Below are 16,408 nucleotides of genomic sequence, written 5' to 3'. Positions count from 1 at the left end.
GTGTTGCTCTATAGCAAATCTGAGTTCAGTTTCATCAACGCTGTGTTCACACTATTGGAGCAACTCTCTGCAAACAGTCATTAATGAGGCTTCACTTGCTAATTAATAATACAAATTGGGGGTATTGATCATGGCTAGTACCACAATTTAAGAAAAGCAAAGAGTGCACTTTGATAGCTGAAAGCGATAAGATTTTTTTTCATATGCTAACAGGTTTTCTATCTGTCTGCTTTCTCTTCTTTAGGTAAATAGACACATATGGTAGACTATTTCATATTTGCTACTGACTAAATAGTCAAAAGCTGTCTTGCACTCTTACAAAGCCTCTATGTACGGGAAACTAGCAGAAGAAGCTATTGTTAGTTTGATAACTCTGCAAATTGTTGGGACTTGAAAGCATGACTGAGATAGTAATCTAATATTCAGCAGTACCGCATAATTAAACTGCATGGCATAATTAAGCATGGGTTTAAAGCATTATAATTAAATGCACAGGAGACTGGTGGTCTAGTAAACAGGGTTCTGTGTGATAAAGACATAGGGTTTGCACGCTGAACTGCTGTCGCTTCAATTCCATAATATACATTAAATTCAGATGTGAAGCCATACCAGAGGTTTGTGTGTAGTCAGAATAGTGTTTTGTGTATTACTTGATACTTTTGAACACATTTGTAAATGTTAGGAATGTAATAAAATGATGATTGGCTTATTGTATCTACATGTATGTAACAGTCAAGGAGATTAATAGAAAAAAAAATGAAGAAAAAAAAACCGATAAGTGTGGTTAACCATTCAGTGTGTTCAGATTATCATGGCTGTGAAGAGTTGTGTGTCCAACCAGTTGGGATATGCCATACTAATGGTGTTAGATCAGGAATGGTCATAAGAATGTCTTCTTTATGGGCAGTTTGATTACAAATCCATATCGGCAACTCTGGAACTAAGCTTATGTTAATAGCTTGCCTTTAAAAGTCTTTGAACACATTTTAGATACTTATTCACTTTAACATGTTTCAATGTACGATTTGATCAGCATTTTGAAAACTTTGTTTTTTTGGGGGGGGAGGGGGTTAAGGATGATAAAAGCATCTTGTGTACATATGTTTATATATAATTGTATTCCCCGTCTAAAAATGTAAAACATTCCTCCACTTATCTCCTTCCCTTGCCGCCTAGGCAGCTGCTACCTGCCTAAATAAGGTGTTAGGTGCTGACATCAGTTATTTCGGCAAGGAATCCACCATTAGTAAGAGAAGCAGTGAAAGTAACATCAAGGTAGGGCAACTCACTGGTGGCATTCCACATGCCTTGATTCTAAGTCTTGGGTTATTCGAGATTGACTGCACATTGGCTTACTGTAAGAGCGTAGGAAAGAGCCTAAGGAGCTTTCAAAAGGAACATTGTGATCCACAAAACTGTGAAATGATGCAATCAGAAAATGATCTGACGTGTGCAGCTGCATATGGGATTGATCCATTATGTTGCATAATGTGTGCATGGCCGATTCCCATCAAGTACAAAGTTTCAGGAGATGCCCTTTCATGATTCATGTATTGATGCAGGTTACTGCCTGAAACATTGTGCTTGATGTGAAGATGTGGCATAGATGTTATGCAATAAATGAGTTAACCTCATATGCAGTGGAGCTTCTAAGAACATTTGTTGTTCTTACGGCCTCTGAGCTACAAAACTGAGCAAATATTTATTCACAGGTTGCCCATGTCACGTGCCAACAAAAAATAAAAATATTTTTGAGCAAAAACTATCTTAAAAAGTTGTAGATTCTGCAACATCACTAAGTCAGTAATAACTACTACAAGATAAAACACAGTGAGGAAGTGCATAAGCACAAGAGCTCCTCAGCACGTAGCATTGCACAGGGGTAAATTATAAATGAGGTGAATCAAGGCTAACCGTTTGGCAATTCCTTCCATAAATTCTCTTGACAATGTATATAATTATATTTCATATAATTTTATTATGAAATCTTCCAGTAGTCTTGGATTTGGATCCTGCTCTTGGTAACACCCTTTGTGTGTCGTGAGAATGATGGATGGTTTTGCCTAATACGAGTATGTAGCTAACACATTACAGTTGAAAGCTTTGGAAAATATAATGGACACCATGACTCCCTTGAGGATGTGTGGTCAGTTATGCAGAGCAGACTAGTTGTTTCTTTATTGTGGGAAATGTTCACTGTTCCAGTGACTGTCACACCCAGTGGATGCCAGCGAGATAGCTACAATGTTAGGATACTGATTCTGAATCCATTTTTTTCATTATATTTGTTTGCTAGTAGTTACCTCTTACCTGTAATATATTCTACTGCTTTGTATTGCTTGTAATTCTGAATGAATACACGTGTAGTTGGACTTAATTTAAAGAGGAACTTTAACCAAGGAGTGAACTTTATTCCAATCAATAGCTGACACCCCCTTTCCCATTAGAGATCTTTACCTTTTCTTGAAGATGTCATCAGGGAGTCTGTTAGGCTGATATTGTGATGAAACCCCTCCTACAGTGTGATGTCATGACCAAGGTCCTGACAGATTTCTGTCTGTGGACCTTGTTGCATTGTGTGAAATGGTGACTTTCCAACTGCAAAGCAAACAATAGCTCCTTCTGTGTATATAACTCTCAGTAATGAGCATTCTGTACAAATCGCCTGGCAGAACTAAAGATGTCACCACTCGTGATAAATTTCAGAATGTAAATCAGAGAGAGGAAAGATTTTACAGTGGGCAAACACTGACTAAATACTTTATTAATGAATATTGTAAACAATAACCAATTTTATTTTTTATTTTCACTACACTTTCTCTTTAAAACCATTCAAGAGACTCTAACAAAATGTTCAGCCTTGTTTCTTCTATCCTATAAGTTCCTATATCTGTTCTAATGTGGTCTGGATTACTGCAGCCTTTTCTAGTTACACTGGCTTTGCAATATATCTAATCTTCTTTTCTTTGTCAAGCTTTGTCGACCCAGGGAGGAATGGGCTGCCTCTGTTGTAATGAATAAGTTATGAACGCCCCCTGCAGGCTTTGTGTGCTTTGTTTACTCACTCTCTGCTCTCAGTTTCAGCTTGTGCAGTTTGTGAGGCTGAGGGGGGAAGGGAGCTGCCTGTCACATGCTGAGAAACTGTGACAATCCCAGACTGGAGCGCAGATGATTCACTATGTAATAAAAACGATATATATATATATATATATATATATATATATATATATATATATATATATATATATATATATATATATATATATATATATATATATTACACTCACAAACCTCACTTCCTGGTTAGCGGTCATGTTTTTTGTTTGTAAACACTGCCAACAGCTGGCGATTGAATGGTAGTATTGCAGCGGGGAGGGGCGGAAATAGCAAAGGGGGATCCAGGAGATCACAGTGACTCGATTGGTATTTTTGTTTTATTGTACAAATGCCAGTTTAAATGTCAGTATTGCAGCGGGGAGGGACGGAAATAGCAAAGAGGGATCCAGGAGATCACAGTGACTCGATTGGTATTTTTGTTTTATTGTACAAGTCGGACAGTACAGATTATTTTTCAATACAAAGCCATACTCTCCTGAACTCACTTCACACCATTTACCTCATATATTTTTCAGCTTTTCTGTGCACTAATAGGCCTTTTCAAGCTAATCGGAATGAGCGATTGCCATGATTTCCATGTCTCCTCTTACATGGAAACAGTCTTTGTTGAAATTTGCATAAAAAGACAGTTGTGTGCTGAAAATGCGGTTTTAACTAGTCCTAAAATGTTTGTTTATTAATGTACGTAAGCAACAGTGAAAAGGGAGGCAATTGCGTGCATTACAAGTCTTCATTCCTGTAGGCACATAGGTGTGAAGGAAGCCGAAAATGCATAGGGAATAGCTTGCCTTTCTGCTGTTCTATGCATTGGTTGTAATTCACTATATGTGAAACTTATTATTCATTGAATTCTCTGGTGGTCAAGTGTTTATATTATTGAAATTCCTACAAGTCCCCGTTAATCACCGTTTGCACGATGACTCATCTCTGTGACGATCACAGCTTATTAGAAGTCCTGAATCTCATTGGCTAGGTATGAAAGAGGCTACAAAGCTATGTTTAAACACCTTTTACTGAAAGCATTACATCAGGCAAAAACATGCTCTTTTATTTTAGATTGTTCCTAAGCATTTAGGTATGGCCTGTTATATTTGCATTAAAGTATATTGTGATTTATGTTGTACAGTAAAACCTTTGATTGCAAGTAACTTGGATTAACCTCCCTGTAAGTTTGATTATTTGCAGATTTTAGGATATAAAAGCAGTGCAATTGTTTAGTATGCTTTTAGACGCTAAAATCTGGGGAAAAAATCACTGCAGAGAGATCTGTGGCAGCCCAGCATTTACTCACCTCCCTCGGATCCAGTATTGGAATTCTCCCTCTGTCCTCCAGGTGGAGCTGTAACCCTGTAGTGAGATTGCCGTCTGTCGTCATGATGACAGGAAGCGATCTTACCAGGGGGATGCAGAGCCTCCGAAGACAGGAAGGAGAATGGCTACCGGTGTCAGGATCCCAGGGGAAGTGAGTTAAAATGCCTGCTGCACGCTGCACTTTGCATAGTGCTCCCGGTGGCTACCATGAGTCGGGCTCGGGTTTCTGCTTCTGGCTGCTTTTTTCCAACCCGAGCCTGGCTCTGGATAACCGTCAGGGAGGTTAAGGGCACTTTGGTGGACAAGCACAAAATGTTATGAAATTTTGACTTGATAAGCAAGAAACGTGTTGATATACATGCAAAGAACGTATACGCAGGTCACATCTTCACAACTGAGCCAATGGTTCTTTTCCCTTTGGCACTGCAGGATTATTCTTTATTGTGCTTAATCTGAGTGTAAGGACTGTACAATGTAACATTTCTGTGAAATTCTCAAAAGTTGGCAAAATCAACCGTCACTGGATAATTTGACTGATAATCTGTTGAAGTGAGCCAACAGAGCAATGATTCTGTTAGTTATAGTGAAAGTCCTTTTTACATGTTTACTTTATACAATGTAGTACTTTGCGTAAAATATTTTCCCATAATTTTATTTGGATTGTGGCATGAATCATCTGAGTTTCCATGAATCCTTATGAGAAATTTTGCTTTGATATAAGAGTGCTTTGGATTACATGCATGTTTCCATAATGAATTATGCCCACAAACCAAGTTTCTACTGTATCTATAAAAAAATATAAAATAAAGAGAGAACTAGCTTGAAGTAACAGGTACGTATGGGATTGATGGAACTTGGCATAAGTAGAGGAGAATCTTTTTTTATTATTTTTTTTTTCTTCAAGAGACATTCCTAAAGCTAAGCAATACTTTTACTGTTTGGTGTACATTGCACTTATGTTGAACTCAGGTTTAACAATGCCAATGAAATAATCATCAAGGAAAGCAGCCACACAAGTGTTGAGGGTTGAAGTGTGTGCTAAGGAATTTACTGTAGATGCTATGGAAAGTCAAACTACCATCAACCTTTACTTCTGATGATCTCATATCTCCAGGAAGATTAGGACCACACACAACTTAATACCATAGGGCTAATAGCACCCACCGATTACTGCAAAGTAGACATGTCTAGCTCTAACTCATAAATCTCATGCCACTTGAAGTAAACAATGTTTTTTTGAATGGTGCCAGGTACCAGGTTTTCTTAGTTCTGTGACTGTAAACCGTTGTTACTCACATTGCCAAGTACTATGTAGTCCCATGGTTTCAATGTTTTCCTCATGTACAAATTGTTTTTGGATTTTCGTTTTGTTGTTGTTGTTGCACCACATACCCGGAACCAGTGCAGGATGAGAACACAGGCAGCGTTGAGAAAGACACACATTTATTTGAGATTTTAAAGGAGGGGGTAAGGGAGGGATCACACTTGTGTCTGCGGTAACCACAGCCTACTTCCCACATGCAAATTGCCGTGCAATTTAATGCATGCATTTTTATAGTAATCAGTGGTTTTAATTAATGATTCGCATGCGCTGTGCAGAAAAGTAGCGCAGGTTGTATCTTTTTTTTTTTTTTCTTCCCAACGCTGTGCAGGATCACATATGCTTCTTGAAAATGCACCGTCCACATAGAAAATCATTACATGCATTTTGCATTGCAGCAAGCAAAACACTGCAAAGCTGCACAAGTGTGATCACTGTCTAAAGCTTTAGTTTAAAGAGGGATTGCCAGCCATACAATCAAATTCCAATTACCCACTGCTCTGTGTTTATTAAGTAGTCTACATCCTGACCCTGCATTGTAAGCATTCCTATATAATCATAAATGTTTCTGCTGTAATGAATCTTATCTCAGCCAGCCTGGCTCTATTCTGGTACGTTACCAGGGAGAGGGAAGCTTGTTGTCTCCCCTCCTACATTCCTGCTCCTCATTGATTGCTTGAGGGCAGTTCAGTGTGACACGAAGGTGAGAAGGAAAATGCACCTCACCCCTCTGGAGAAGCTGCTGAAATACGATCTATGCTGTGCTCTGTGCGCTATGACAACATCCCAGGTCTGTATCTCTGCTAATAAGTGTTACTTCTCCATTGAAGGCTTGTATAAACTAATATTCACAAGTATTAAAGAGACATTGAAGCGAGACTAAATCTCGCTTCAGCTCTCATATATAGCAGGGGCATGTGTGCCCCTGCTAAAACGCCGCTATCCCGTGGCTAAACTGGGGTCCCTTCACCCCCAACCCACCCCCCGCAAAAGAAGGTCGGAAAGTTGGTCGTAGAAAATCTCTTCCTGGAGGCAGGGCTAACGGCTGCAGCCCTGCCTCCAGTCACGTCTATCAGACGCGCATCGCCGCCTCTCCCCCGCCCCTCTCAGTGAAGGAAGACTGAGAGGGGCGGGGGAGAGGCGGAGATACGCGATGAGACGCGCGTGGGGCAGGGCTGCGGCGGTCAGCCCTGCCCCAATGCGGAAGCGCTCCCCCGCAATACGGAGGGAGTTTGGGGGGACAGGGACCCCCCTTAAGCCGCGGGATAGTGGCGTTTTAGCAGGGGCACACGTGCCCCTGCTATATATGAGGTCTGAAGCGAGATCTATTCTCGCTTCAGACTCTCTTTTTAAGTGGTTGTTCTAATTACTGAATAGTGTGAGCAATAAGGTATTGACCGTGTTAGACATCAGTAAAAGCAAGACGTTTTGAATCCGGAGGATACCATTTATTGGCTAACTTAAAAGAATAAGAGTAAGCAAGCTTTCGGCTGTATAGCCTTCGTCAGGGTTCAATCCTGTTTGCTTACAAACTGATGGAATTGCTATATGCAACATCAAAAGGGGATAACTCTGAATTTATGATGCCTCTGACTCCCAATTCTGTGAGTATTGTATAAACAAGGATTTTTATCTCTGCTAACAACCTCTAACCCCATTTAGCTGTTCTGTTTCACGTAGAGGAAATCCAGTGAAAATGATGTAATAAAAAAAAGTTCTTCATTTTTACAATAATAATATATACATGATTTAGTCAGTGTTTGCCCATTGTAAGATCTTTCCTCTCCCTGATTTACATTCTGACATTTATCACACAATGTCAGTGGAAGTAGCTGCTGCCTGCTTTTTTGGCAGTTGGAAACAGCTGTAAACCGCCATTTCCCACAATGCAATGAGGTTCACAGACAGAAAACCCCTCCCTCAGGTCCTGACATCACACTGTGGGAGGGGTTTCACCACAATATTAGCCATGCAGAGCTCCATGATGATCCGTTTGAGAAAAGGAAAAGATTTCTCATGGGAATGCATGTATATAGCTGTCTATTCCATCAGTTTGTAAGCAAACAGGATTGAAGCCCGATGAAGGCTATACAGCCAAAAGCTTGCTTACTCTTATTCGTTGAAGTTAGCTTATAAATGGTATCATCCTGATTCAAAACTTCTTGTTTTTGAATAGTGTGAGACAGGCAAAAAAATGCTCTATTCGCCTATTTGGTCACAAGCGTGCTACAAGTTGTGGCATATATTAATTGGTGGGATTTTGGTTATTATGGTTTTTGTGTCTTTACGAGAAATAAATCTAGTCTTGATAGTAATAACAACACTATCTAGACTAAGTAACATTACAGTAAGGGTTGTTCCTCACCTGGAATATTCGTGGTCCCTGGACCTTGTAAAAACTGCAACCAATCATAATCTTCATGTCATTATTTTGGGGCTAGATGTGAAAATGAACGGAGGCATGATAAGCCAGCTATTACCTCAGCTTACTCTGTGGAGAATTCATTGAAGCTAAAGTAGTATTTTGGTGTTTGTGTTTGATAAGATGGTATTTCCTACATGAAGTCAATGTTTCACTCTGAGCTTCTCCCTTCCTTTTAACATCCTGTGCATGTGTCATGAACCTCTAGATTAAAAAGAAGCCCTTCATTTAGCAAACCTCACTAAATAAATATTTCTGAATTATTTACATAACATTCTTTTGGCAGACGGCCAAAATGTAAAGTAAGCCACTAATGGTGAACAAATACACCTTGATAGCAGTTAGTCTCTCTATGTGTTAAAAGAAGGTCGTGACTTTCTCATTCTGGATTTTTATTGGCGGAGACTGTGGTTGGAATCTCAGGTTTCCTATGAAGTAACTTGTAACAGGAATGAACGCAACTCCAAATAAAATGTTCTCTATATAAAAGAAAAAAACCTCAGTCTTAAAGAGGAACTGTAACCAAGGAACTTCATTCCAATCAGCAGCTGATACCCCCTTTCCCATGAGAAATCTTTACCTTTTTTTAAATAAATCATGGGTGGGTCTATATGGCTGAACATGTGGTGAAACCCCTCCCACAGTGTGATGTCAGCACCTCAGTCCTAACAGTTTCATGTCTGTGAACCTGGTTGCATTGTGGGTAACAGGGCTGTTTCCAACTGGCAAGCAACCAGTATTTTCCTCTTTGCATATGTGTATGTGTGTGTATATATATATATATATATATATCCATATATATATATATATATATATATATATATATATATATATATATACCCCGTATATTCCGGCGTATAAGACGACCCCCCAACTTTTCCAGTTAAAATATAGCGTTTGGGATATAATCGCCGTATAAGACTACCCCTCTTCCAACGCACATCAAATTAAAATAAAAAAAAATCATGTACTGGTGCTATGTATGAACAGATACTGGTGCTGTATTGTGTGTTGCCCAGTATATAACAGTATATAGTAAATTGTTGCATTGGTCCAACTCTCCTTAAGTAGACTGGTCAGCTCTCCTTGTCTACCTGTGGTAGAGTATGTGGTATGTAAGAATAGATTGCGCTCCCTCAGCAGGGAGATCTGAAAGGTAACAGGATAGGGCGTATCACCCGGCATTAATGACACCCGGCATATAAGACGACCCCCAACTTTTCAGAAGATTGTTAAGGGTTAAAAAGTAGTCTTATACACAGGAATATACAGTATGTGTGTGTGTGTGTGTGTGTGTGTGTGTGTGTGTGTATATATATATATATATATATATATATATATATATATATATATATATATATATATATATATATATATATATATATATATATATATATATATATATATATATATATATATATATATATATATATATATATATATATATATATATATGCATTAAAAAAATACCCTTTAGTCTACTGCATTGGTGTGGTTATAGATTATGGCAGTTGGTGCGGTCTGTTTTTTTTTTTTCTCTCGGCTGCCATTAGTAAAGATGCTTATGTGCAGGCTTATGGTGGACCCAACAACTTGAACAAATTACATGGTGAATATAATTTCTTGATCTCAATTCTACTTTTTAACTTCTCACTTTGCAATGTTTTGATACATTTTTCCTCCCTTTCTGCTACAGTTGCTCTTTAATGTAATGTAGAAAACTAGCACTTGAAGAAGTGAATCCTATTGGGATTCACTTCATAAAAGTGGCCATACCGGAGAGACAGTATCATAACCTAGCAAAATATTACCATGAATAGATGGAGTACCAATCAATCTACCACCTTATAAAATTAGATTTCAATAAGATTTCAGTAAAAATGTAATGAGTGATCAGAGGGTCACAAGGTTACAGACCGAGGCAATCAAAGTGTCGTAATTAAAGCTGATGGAAATTTTAAACTTTAACCTGCGTTTGGCTGGGTTTAGGCTGCTCATGGGCATCAGCAGAGATGGTTAATGAGATGCTAATAAAGTTGGTTTGCATGCAAATTGTATGCAGCTTGGAATTTGCCCCGTCCACATAAACAGGAATTGATTTTATTGGCTCAACCCCACACTGCATAAAATGTACATTAAATTTGCACACAAGCCAGAAGCTGCAGAAGTGTTCCTATTGCTGAAGCAATGTACACACTTTCTATTGCTGTCGCCCACAGTGATCTGGAGTCAGGACTCAATCCCTCGAGCAACAGTTTGAGACTTAATTCTATACAGACGCATCACTAGCCTAGAGGCTAGCAATGCTTCTGTTACCATGGAGGGGGAAGGAAGGACAAGGTGCAGATGACGTAGCTGTTTGCCGTGGGTGGAGTGCTTCACGGAATTAGGGCACTGGTCACCGTAATGAATTACTTTGATTGCAAGAATACTGTCGAGCACATATCACTGCCATGCCCTTGTTTATTTTGTGTCCTTAATTGATTTGGAGACCTTTTGCAATTAAACTTTTGAGGTGCAATCGGTCCAAGATGGGCAGAACCATTGAATTTGTGTAAAGCCTGGTACACACTTTCAATTATGATTGGCAGCGTTTCACCATAAGATCGTAATGAGGCACAGTTTCACCATAAAATAATCGTAATGATGCAGCATTTCACCATAAAATAATCGTAATGTTGCAGCGTTTCACCATGAAATCGTTATGTGGCAGCGTTTCATTATAAAATAATCGTAATGAGGCATCGTTTCACCATAAAATAATCATAATGAGGCAGCATTTCACCATAAAATAATCGTAATGTGGAAGCGTTTCGCCATAAAAGAATTGTAATGTGGCAGAGTTTCACTAGAAAAGAATCCTAATGTGGGCAGCTTTTCACAAATAACTAATGTACACCTGTAAAAAGAAAAGCATTTACTCACCTGCAGAAGAATCCTCTACCTGGGCTCAGCTCCCCCGACGATCTTCCCGCAGCTGCAAAAGTGGAACTGGAGACGCAAATGGTCTCCAGTACAGGGCTTCGGGCACCATCTTGCCGTAGCCCTGCCTGCCGGAAGACTATGCAGGCTGGAGCTGCGGGCTGCAGGGATGAACTAGCGCAGCGTCTATTAGACGCCACAGCCAGTTCACCACAGGGGTCCCACAGTCTGGCGGGGGAAGGTGGGTGAGTCCCCCCCCCCCACCCCACCCTGCACGGGAGCGCCTACCTGTCATCCTGCGCTCCAGGCAACCGCTTGTCCTTGCCTGGTGGCTGATACGCCCCTGTGTGTAGGTAAATCCTCATACTACATGGAGGTGGTAAAATTGTGATCAGTGATTGGCCATTCATAATTGAAAGTGTGTTCCAGGCTTAAAGAGGAACAATCACTAAAATCTTAAAATTTAAAACACATACAGATAAGAAGTACATTTCTCCCAGAGTAAAATGAGCCATAAATAACTTATCGCCTATGTTGCAGTCACTTACAGTAGGTATTACAAGTCTGATATTACCAACAGATTTTGGGCTAGTCAATCTCACTATAGGGGATTCTCAGCATAGCCTTTATTCTTTATAAAGACATTCCCTGAAAATGATTGATACATGAAGATGCTGGCGAGCCTCTCTGTTTGCTGCCCACTATTTTGGCAGTTGGAGCAACTGCCATTCACTAAGTGCTTTTAAAAATAAAGAAAACCCTGAGAAACCCCCCCCCCCCATGAGAAGATGGGCTAGTCCAAAATCTGTTGGTAATAATTTCTACTGCTTACTGTAGGTGACAGCAACATAGGAGAAAATTAATTTATGGCTCATTTTACTCTAGGACAAATGTACTTCTTATGTGTATGCGTTTTAAATTTTAAGATTTCCGCGAACTTTCCTCTTTAAAGATCCCTAGGTATGTCTCTGTCTGCAACTTTGATCTGGATATATGTGTGGTGCCTTCTGCATTCTGTTTTAGCTGGAGTGTATACCCTGATTGACTGTTTATGTACTGGACTTCCCTTATTGCATTGGCAGTCCTGCCTTGCTCTGCTGACAGCTCACTGCTCCGCTCCTTGATCCTATCTGTCTTGCTTGGAATCTGTATCCTGTTGCATGAATTATCTGAGTTTTGCAAATCGCATGTTTTGAATCCAGTTCAGAATCAGAATCAGAAAACTTTTTTCGCCAAGTGCGACCATGTCACACCCGGAATTGCTTGTGGTTACATGGCAGAGACAAAGAGAGCAGAGAACAGACAGTACAAGCAAGCAAGCATCAATACATACAAACATAGTGGGGATAACATTGCACTAAAACGGGGCATCGGGGCTGGACCATGTTCTTAGGGGTTTGCATATGGGAGAGAAGGACCGCCTGAGGGAAGAAAGAGTTCCCGTGCCTTGTGGTTTTGGTGAGACAAGTCCTGAGGCGGCTGCCAGAGGGGAGGCGGTTGAAGTAGCGCCAGCCGGGATGTGAGGGGTCGTTCAGTATCTTATACGTCCTACCCCGCAAACGGTTGGTGTGTAGGAGGTCCAGGGGTGGCAGAGGTGACACAATGATCCTCTCCGCAGTGTTGATGACTCTTTGAAGTTTCTGAAGTTTCAATCATGGTATACACTCCAGCTAAAACAGAATGCAGAAGTTCCTGGATATCTACTCTGCAATCTCTGAACTGTTCAAGAAGCCTGCATTAACCTGTATAATACCTGCTTGGATTGGATGACCTGATTATTTTCACTGTAAATAAACTGCTTTATATATGTATCCTTGATCTCTGCACATCATTCAGAGTATCGCTACTGCAGAGCTTGGCTAATTATGACAGTCTGATTGTAATAGGTTTTTTTTCTTTGAAGGGAATTCATTTATATGGGATATCAAATCACATTTCAAGTCTAATAGCTAATTCAGTATAAGTATATCTTGAGTAGGTTTTTATGACTTGTGCAGTATTTGACTTGTGCAGGGTTCATGACTTGTGCAGGGTTTTATGACTTGTGCAGGGTTTTATGACTTGTGCAGGGTTTTATGACTTGTGCAGGGTTTTATGACTTGTGCAGGGTTTTATGACTTGTGCAGGGTTTAATGTCTTGTGCAGGGTTTTATGTCTTGTGCAGGGTTTTATGTCTTGTGCAGGGTTTTATGACTTGTGCAGGGTTTTATGACTTGTGCAGGGTTTTATGACTTGTGCAGGGTTTTATGACTTGTGCAGAGTTTTATGACTTGTGCAGGGTTTCATGACTTGTGCAGGGTTTTATGATTTGTGTAGGGTTTTATATCTTGTGCAGGGTTTTATGACTTGTGCAGGGTTTTATGACTTGTGCAGGGTTTTATGACTTGTGCAGGGTTTTATGACTTGTGCAGGGTTATATGACTTGTGCAGGGTTATATGACTTGTGCAGGGTTATATGACTTGTGCAGGGTTATATGACTTGTGCAGGGTTATATGACTTGTGCAGGGTTGTATGACTTGTGCAGGGTTTATGACTTGTGCAGGGTTTTATGTTGGCTTGCAGTACTTGGAAGCATGGCTAATTCAGCAAAATGACCAGCATCAAACAGTTGAAAATCTATTTTTTTTCTGTTTTCCATTTTAAACATCCATTTTGGCAGCATCCCAATAGCTAATTAATTCAATAGGGTATAAAAAAAAAGGAAAAAAATAAAGTAGCAGTAACATTTCTAGCATTAACGTGTAGTGGCACTCTTTAAATGTTTGTAATGAATTACGAAAGCTGCTACTTTTTCGTTTTAATGGAATATTTTTCTAGCAAAATGCTGTCAAAAAGGAATTTTAAAATGGAAAACTTTTTTTTTTGGGATGGTGTGGCACTGACAGGATTTGAGCCTGTGGTGTCTACAGGACTTTGGATCTGGCACATCCTTTAATATATCCCTGAGTCCTGGTGGTCTTAGCTGGCAAGTATATGGAAGTATGTGCAGATGTTGGATGCAGGCATACCTTAAGCGTCTGTTCCAAATCTTAGCATTAGCCTTCAGTGGCGTTCCTACCATAAGGCGGCAGGAGGCGCCCCGCTCCGGGTGTCTGGTGCCCCAGGGGGTGTCATCAAGGCCTCCCACAGAGGCCTGTGCAGGAGGGGAAAGCAACACAGAATGGAGGGGTGGTGGTTGAAAGCGGTGGGGAGGGGGGACAGACCCCCCACCTCCCTCACCTGGGTCCCCTCCTTCTGGCACTTCCCCCCCTCCTAATTAGTAGCAGCTTTAGATATGCGGACAGGAGCGGGCGGAGAGGACTTACTCACCTGCTTCCTGCATTCCAGGCAATGGCGCACAGCGTCATCGTCACGTGACGCTGCTTTCCGCTTTCTCCACCGCCCACTGTGCTTCCTGATTAGCGGAAGCGCAGTGAGCAACAGAGAAGTCGGAGACCAGCATCACGTGAGGATGACATGTGCGCCAACGCCAGGAAGAAGGTAAGTCCTCTCCGCCCGCTCCTGCCCGCAAATCTAAAGCTGCTGCTAATTAGGAGGGGGGAAGCACCAGAAGGAGGGGACCCAGGTGAGGGAGGTGGGGGGTCTGGCCCCCCTCCTTGCCACCCCTCCTTCCAAGCTTCCCCCATACCTAGCTATACTGGGGGCAACTATACTAGCTATACTGGGGGCAACTATACTAGCTATACTGGGGGCAACTATACTAGCTATACTGGGGGGCAACTATACTAGCTATACTGGGGGCAACTATACTAGCTATACTGGGGGCAACTATACTAGCTATACTGGGGGTAACTATACTAGCTATACTGGGGGCAACTATACTAGCTATACTGGGGGCAACTAAACTAGCTATACTGGGGGCAACTAAACTAGCTATACTGGGGGCAACTAAACTAGCTATACTGGGGGCAACTAAACTAGCTATACTGGGGGCAACTATACTAGCTTTATTGGGGGCTACTATACTGGGGCTAGCTATGCTAACTTCATTGGGGGCAACTAGTTTCACTGGGGGCAACTATACTAGCTATAATTGGGCAACTATACTAGCTAATACTTTAAATTACAGTTAGCTTTGCCCTCATCTGGTCATGACTACGCCCATTTTTCGCCGCGGCGCGTAAAGCATGCCGCAGGTTGTGGCCACGCCCATTTTTCCTGGGGGTGTGTGTCTTTTAATACCCAGCATCGGGTGCCAAAAGCCCTAGGTACGCAACTGTTACCCTTGGTCCTCCAGCAGTCTTTATTTGTACAAAGGAAACCATACACTTGAAAGAGGCATGCGATGTCAGTATGAAGCAATACTGTGACTAGGGCCAGCCAATCGTTCATACAGATTTTGTATACCAAGATTAGATAAACTTTAGGGCTTTCGCAGGTTCCTGTTTAACTGCTCTGCGACGCCTAACATTGATGGGCGGTCACAAACTGGCTCCCCCAGGACAGTATAATGCCATTTGTCGTTAAATCCAGGGGGCTGAGATTAGCAGGAACCTGCAGCAGCTATTGGATTCCACCAACAGAAAGCTCTGTTTGTAGGAAGAAAAGGAGCAAAAATGCATTTGGCTGCTAAGTTGTATGGCCACACAATAAGCTGCAGAGTGCTGAATTGTAAAAAATCGCCTGGTCACTAGGGGGGTGTAAACCTGTGGTCCTCAAGAGGTTAAAGTAAGATGTTAGGCCTTCCTCCCAATTGTGTACTGTACAGGAATCCTATCTGTGACCCCCTGATGCCATGCACATACATGTTGCATATGTCTCATACACTGTATTATACCTCCATATGTTTGAGAACATTGGCTAATTTTTCACCAGGGACATGCATTGAGTACTTCCTTTGCACACAAAAAAGTCATTTGTACTCCTTTCAAGTGGAAGTCTAATTCCGTTCTAGAAAAAAAAGTGTTTTAAAGTCTGACGCCCACTAAACCTATTGGTCCCCAATCCAATTAATTTGTTCTCCTAAGTTTTCTCTCAGGTGATATTTTCACACCTTATGAAAAAAATAACTTTTGAGCTACCAGAATAAAATACTCAGAATAATTTTGGCAGTACTTTTTCACCTCCTTTTTGGTATTTGTTCAATTGCAGAGTACTAAAATGTTGTTTTAAAGAGACAATTAAAAATTATTTCCTGGGAGAAAAAAAGGTGAATTTATTAAGGGCCTTTAAAAGAATAGCATGACATGATTAAAATTAAAAGAAAAAAAAGTATTTTGAATGTAATTTACAGGTTGCTTCATTTGTGGGTGTTTTTTTTTTGTTGTTTTTTTTTTTGTTTTATCCATACATTAATTTTTTTTAAACCAATTTT

At 40.7% G+C, this 16,408-nt stretch overlaps 1 protein-coding gene across 6 annotated transcripts in view; it reads left to right on the top strand.

Moving 5' to 3' along the window:
* Positions 1–16,408, top strand: part of ARHGAP6 (Rho GTPase activating protein 6) — a 330,561-nt gene that overhangs the window by 199,736 nt on the left and 114,417 nt on the right. The gene's annotated exons all lie outside the window — the stretch shown is intronic.

Source organism: Hyperolius riggenbachi, chromosome 2, assembly GCF_040937935.1.
Source record: "Hyperolius riggenbachi isolate aHypRig1 chromosome 2, aHypRig1.pri, whole genome shotgun sequence".
Lineage (NCBI taxonomy): Eukaryota > Metazoa > Chordata > Amphibia > Anura > Hyperoliidae > Hyperolius > Hyperolius riggenbachi.
The sequence above is the reverse complement of the archived record's forward strand: the minus strand, read 5'-3'. Positions and strand labels throughout refer to the sequence as shown.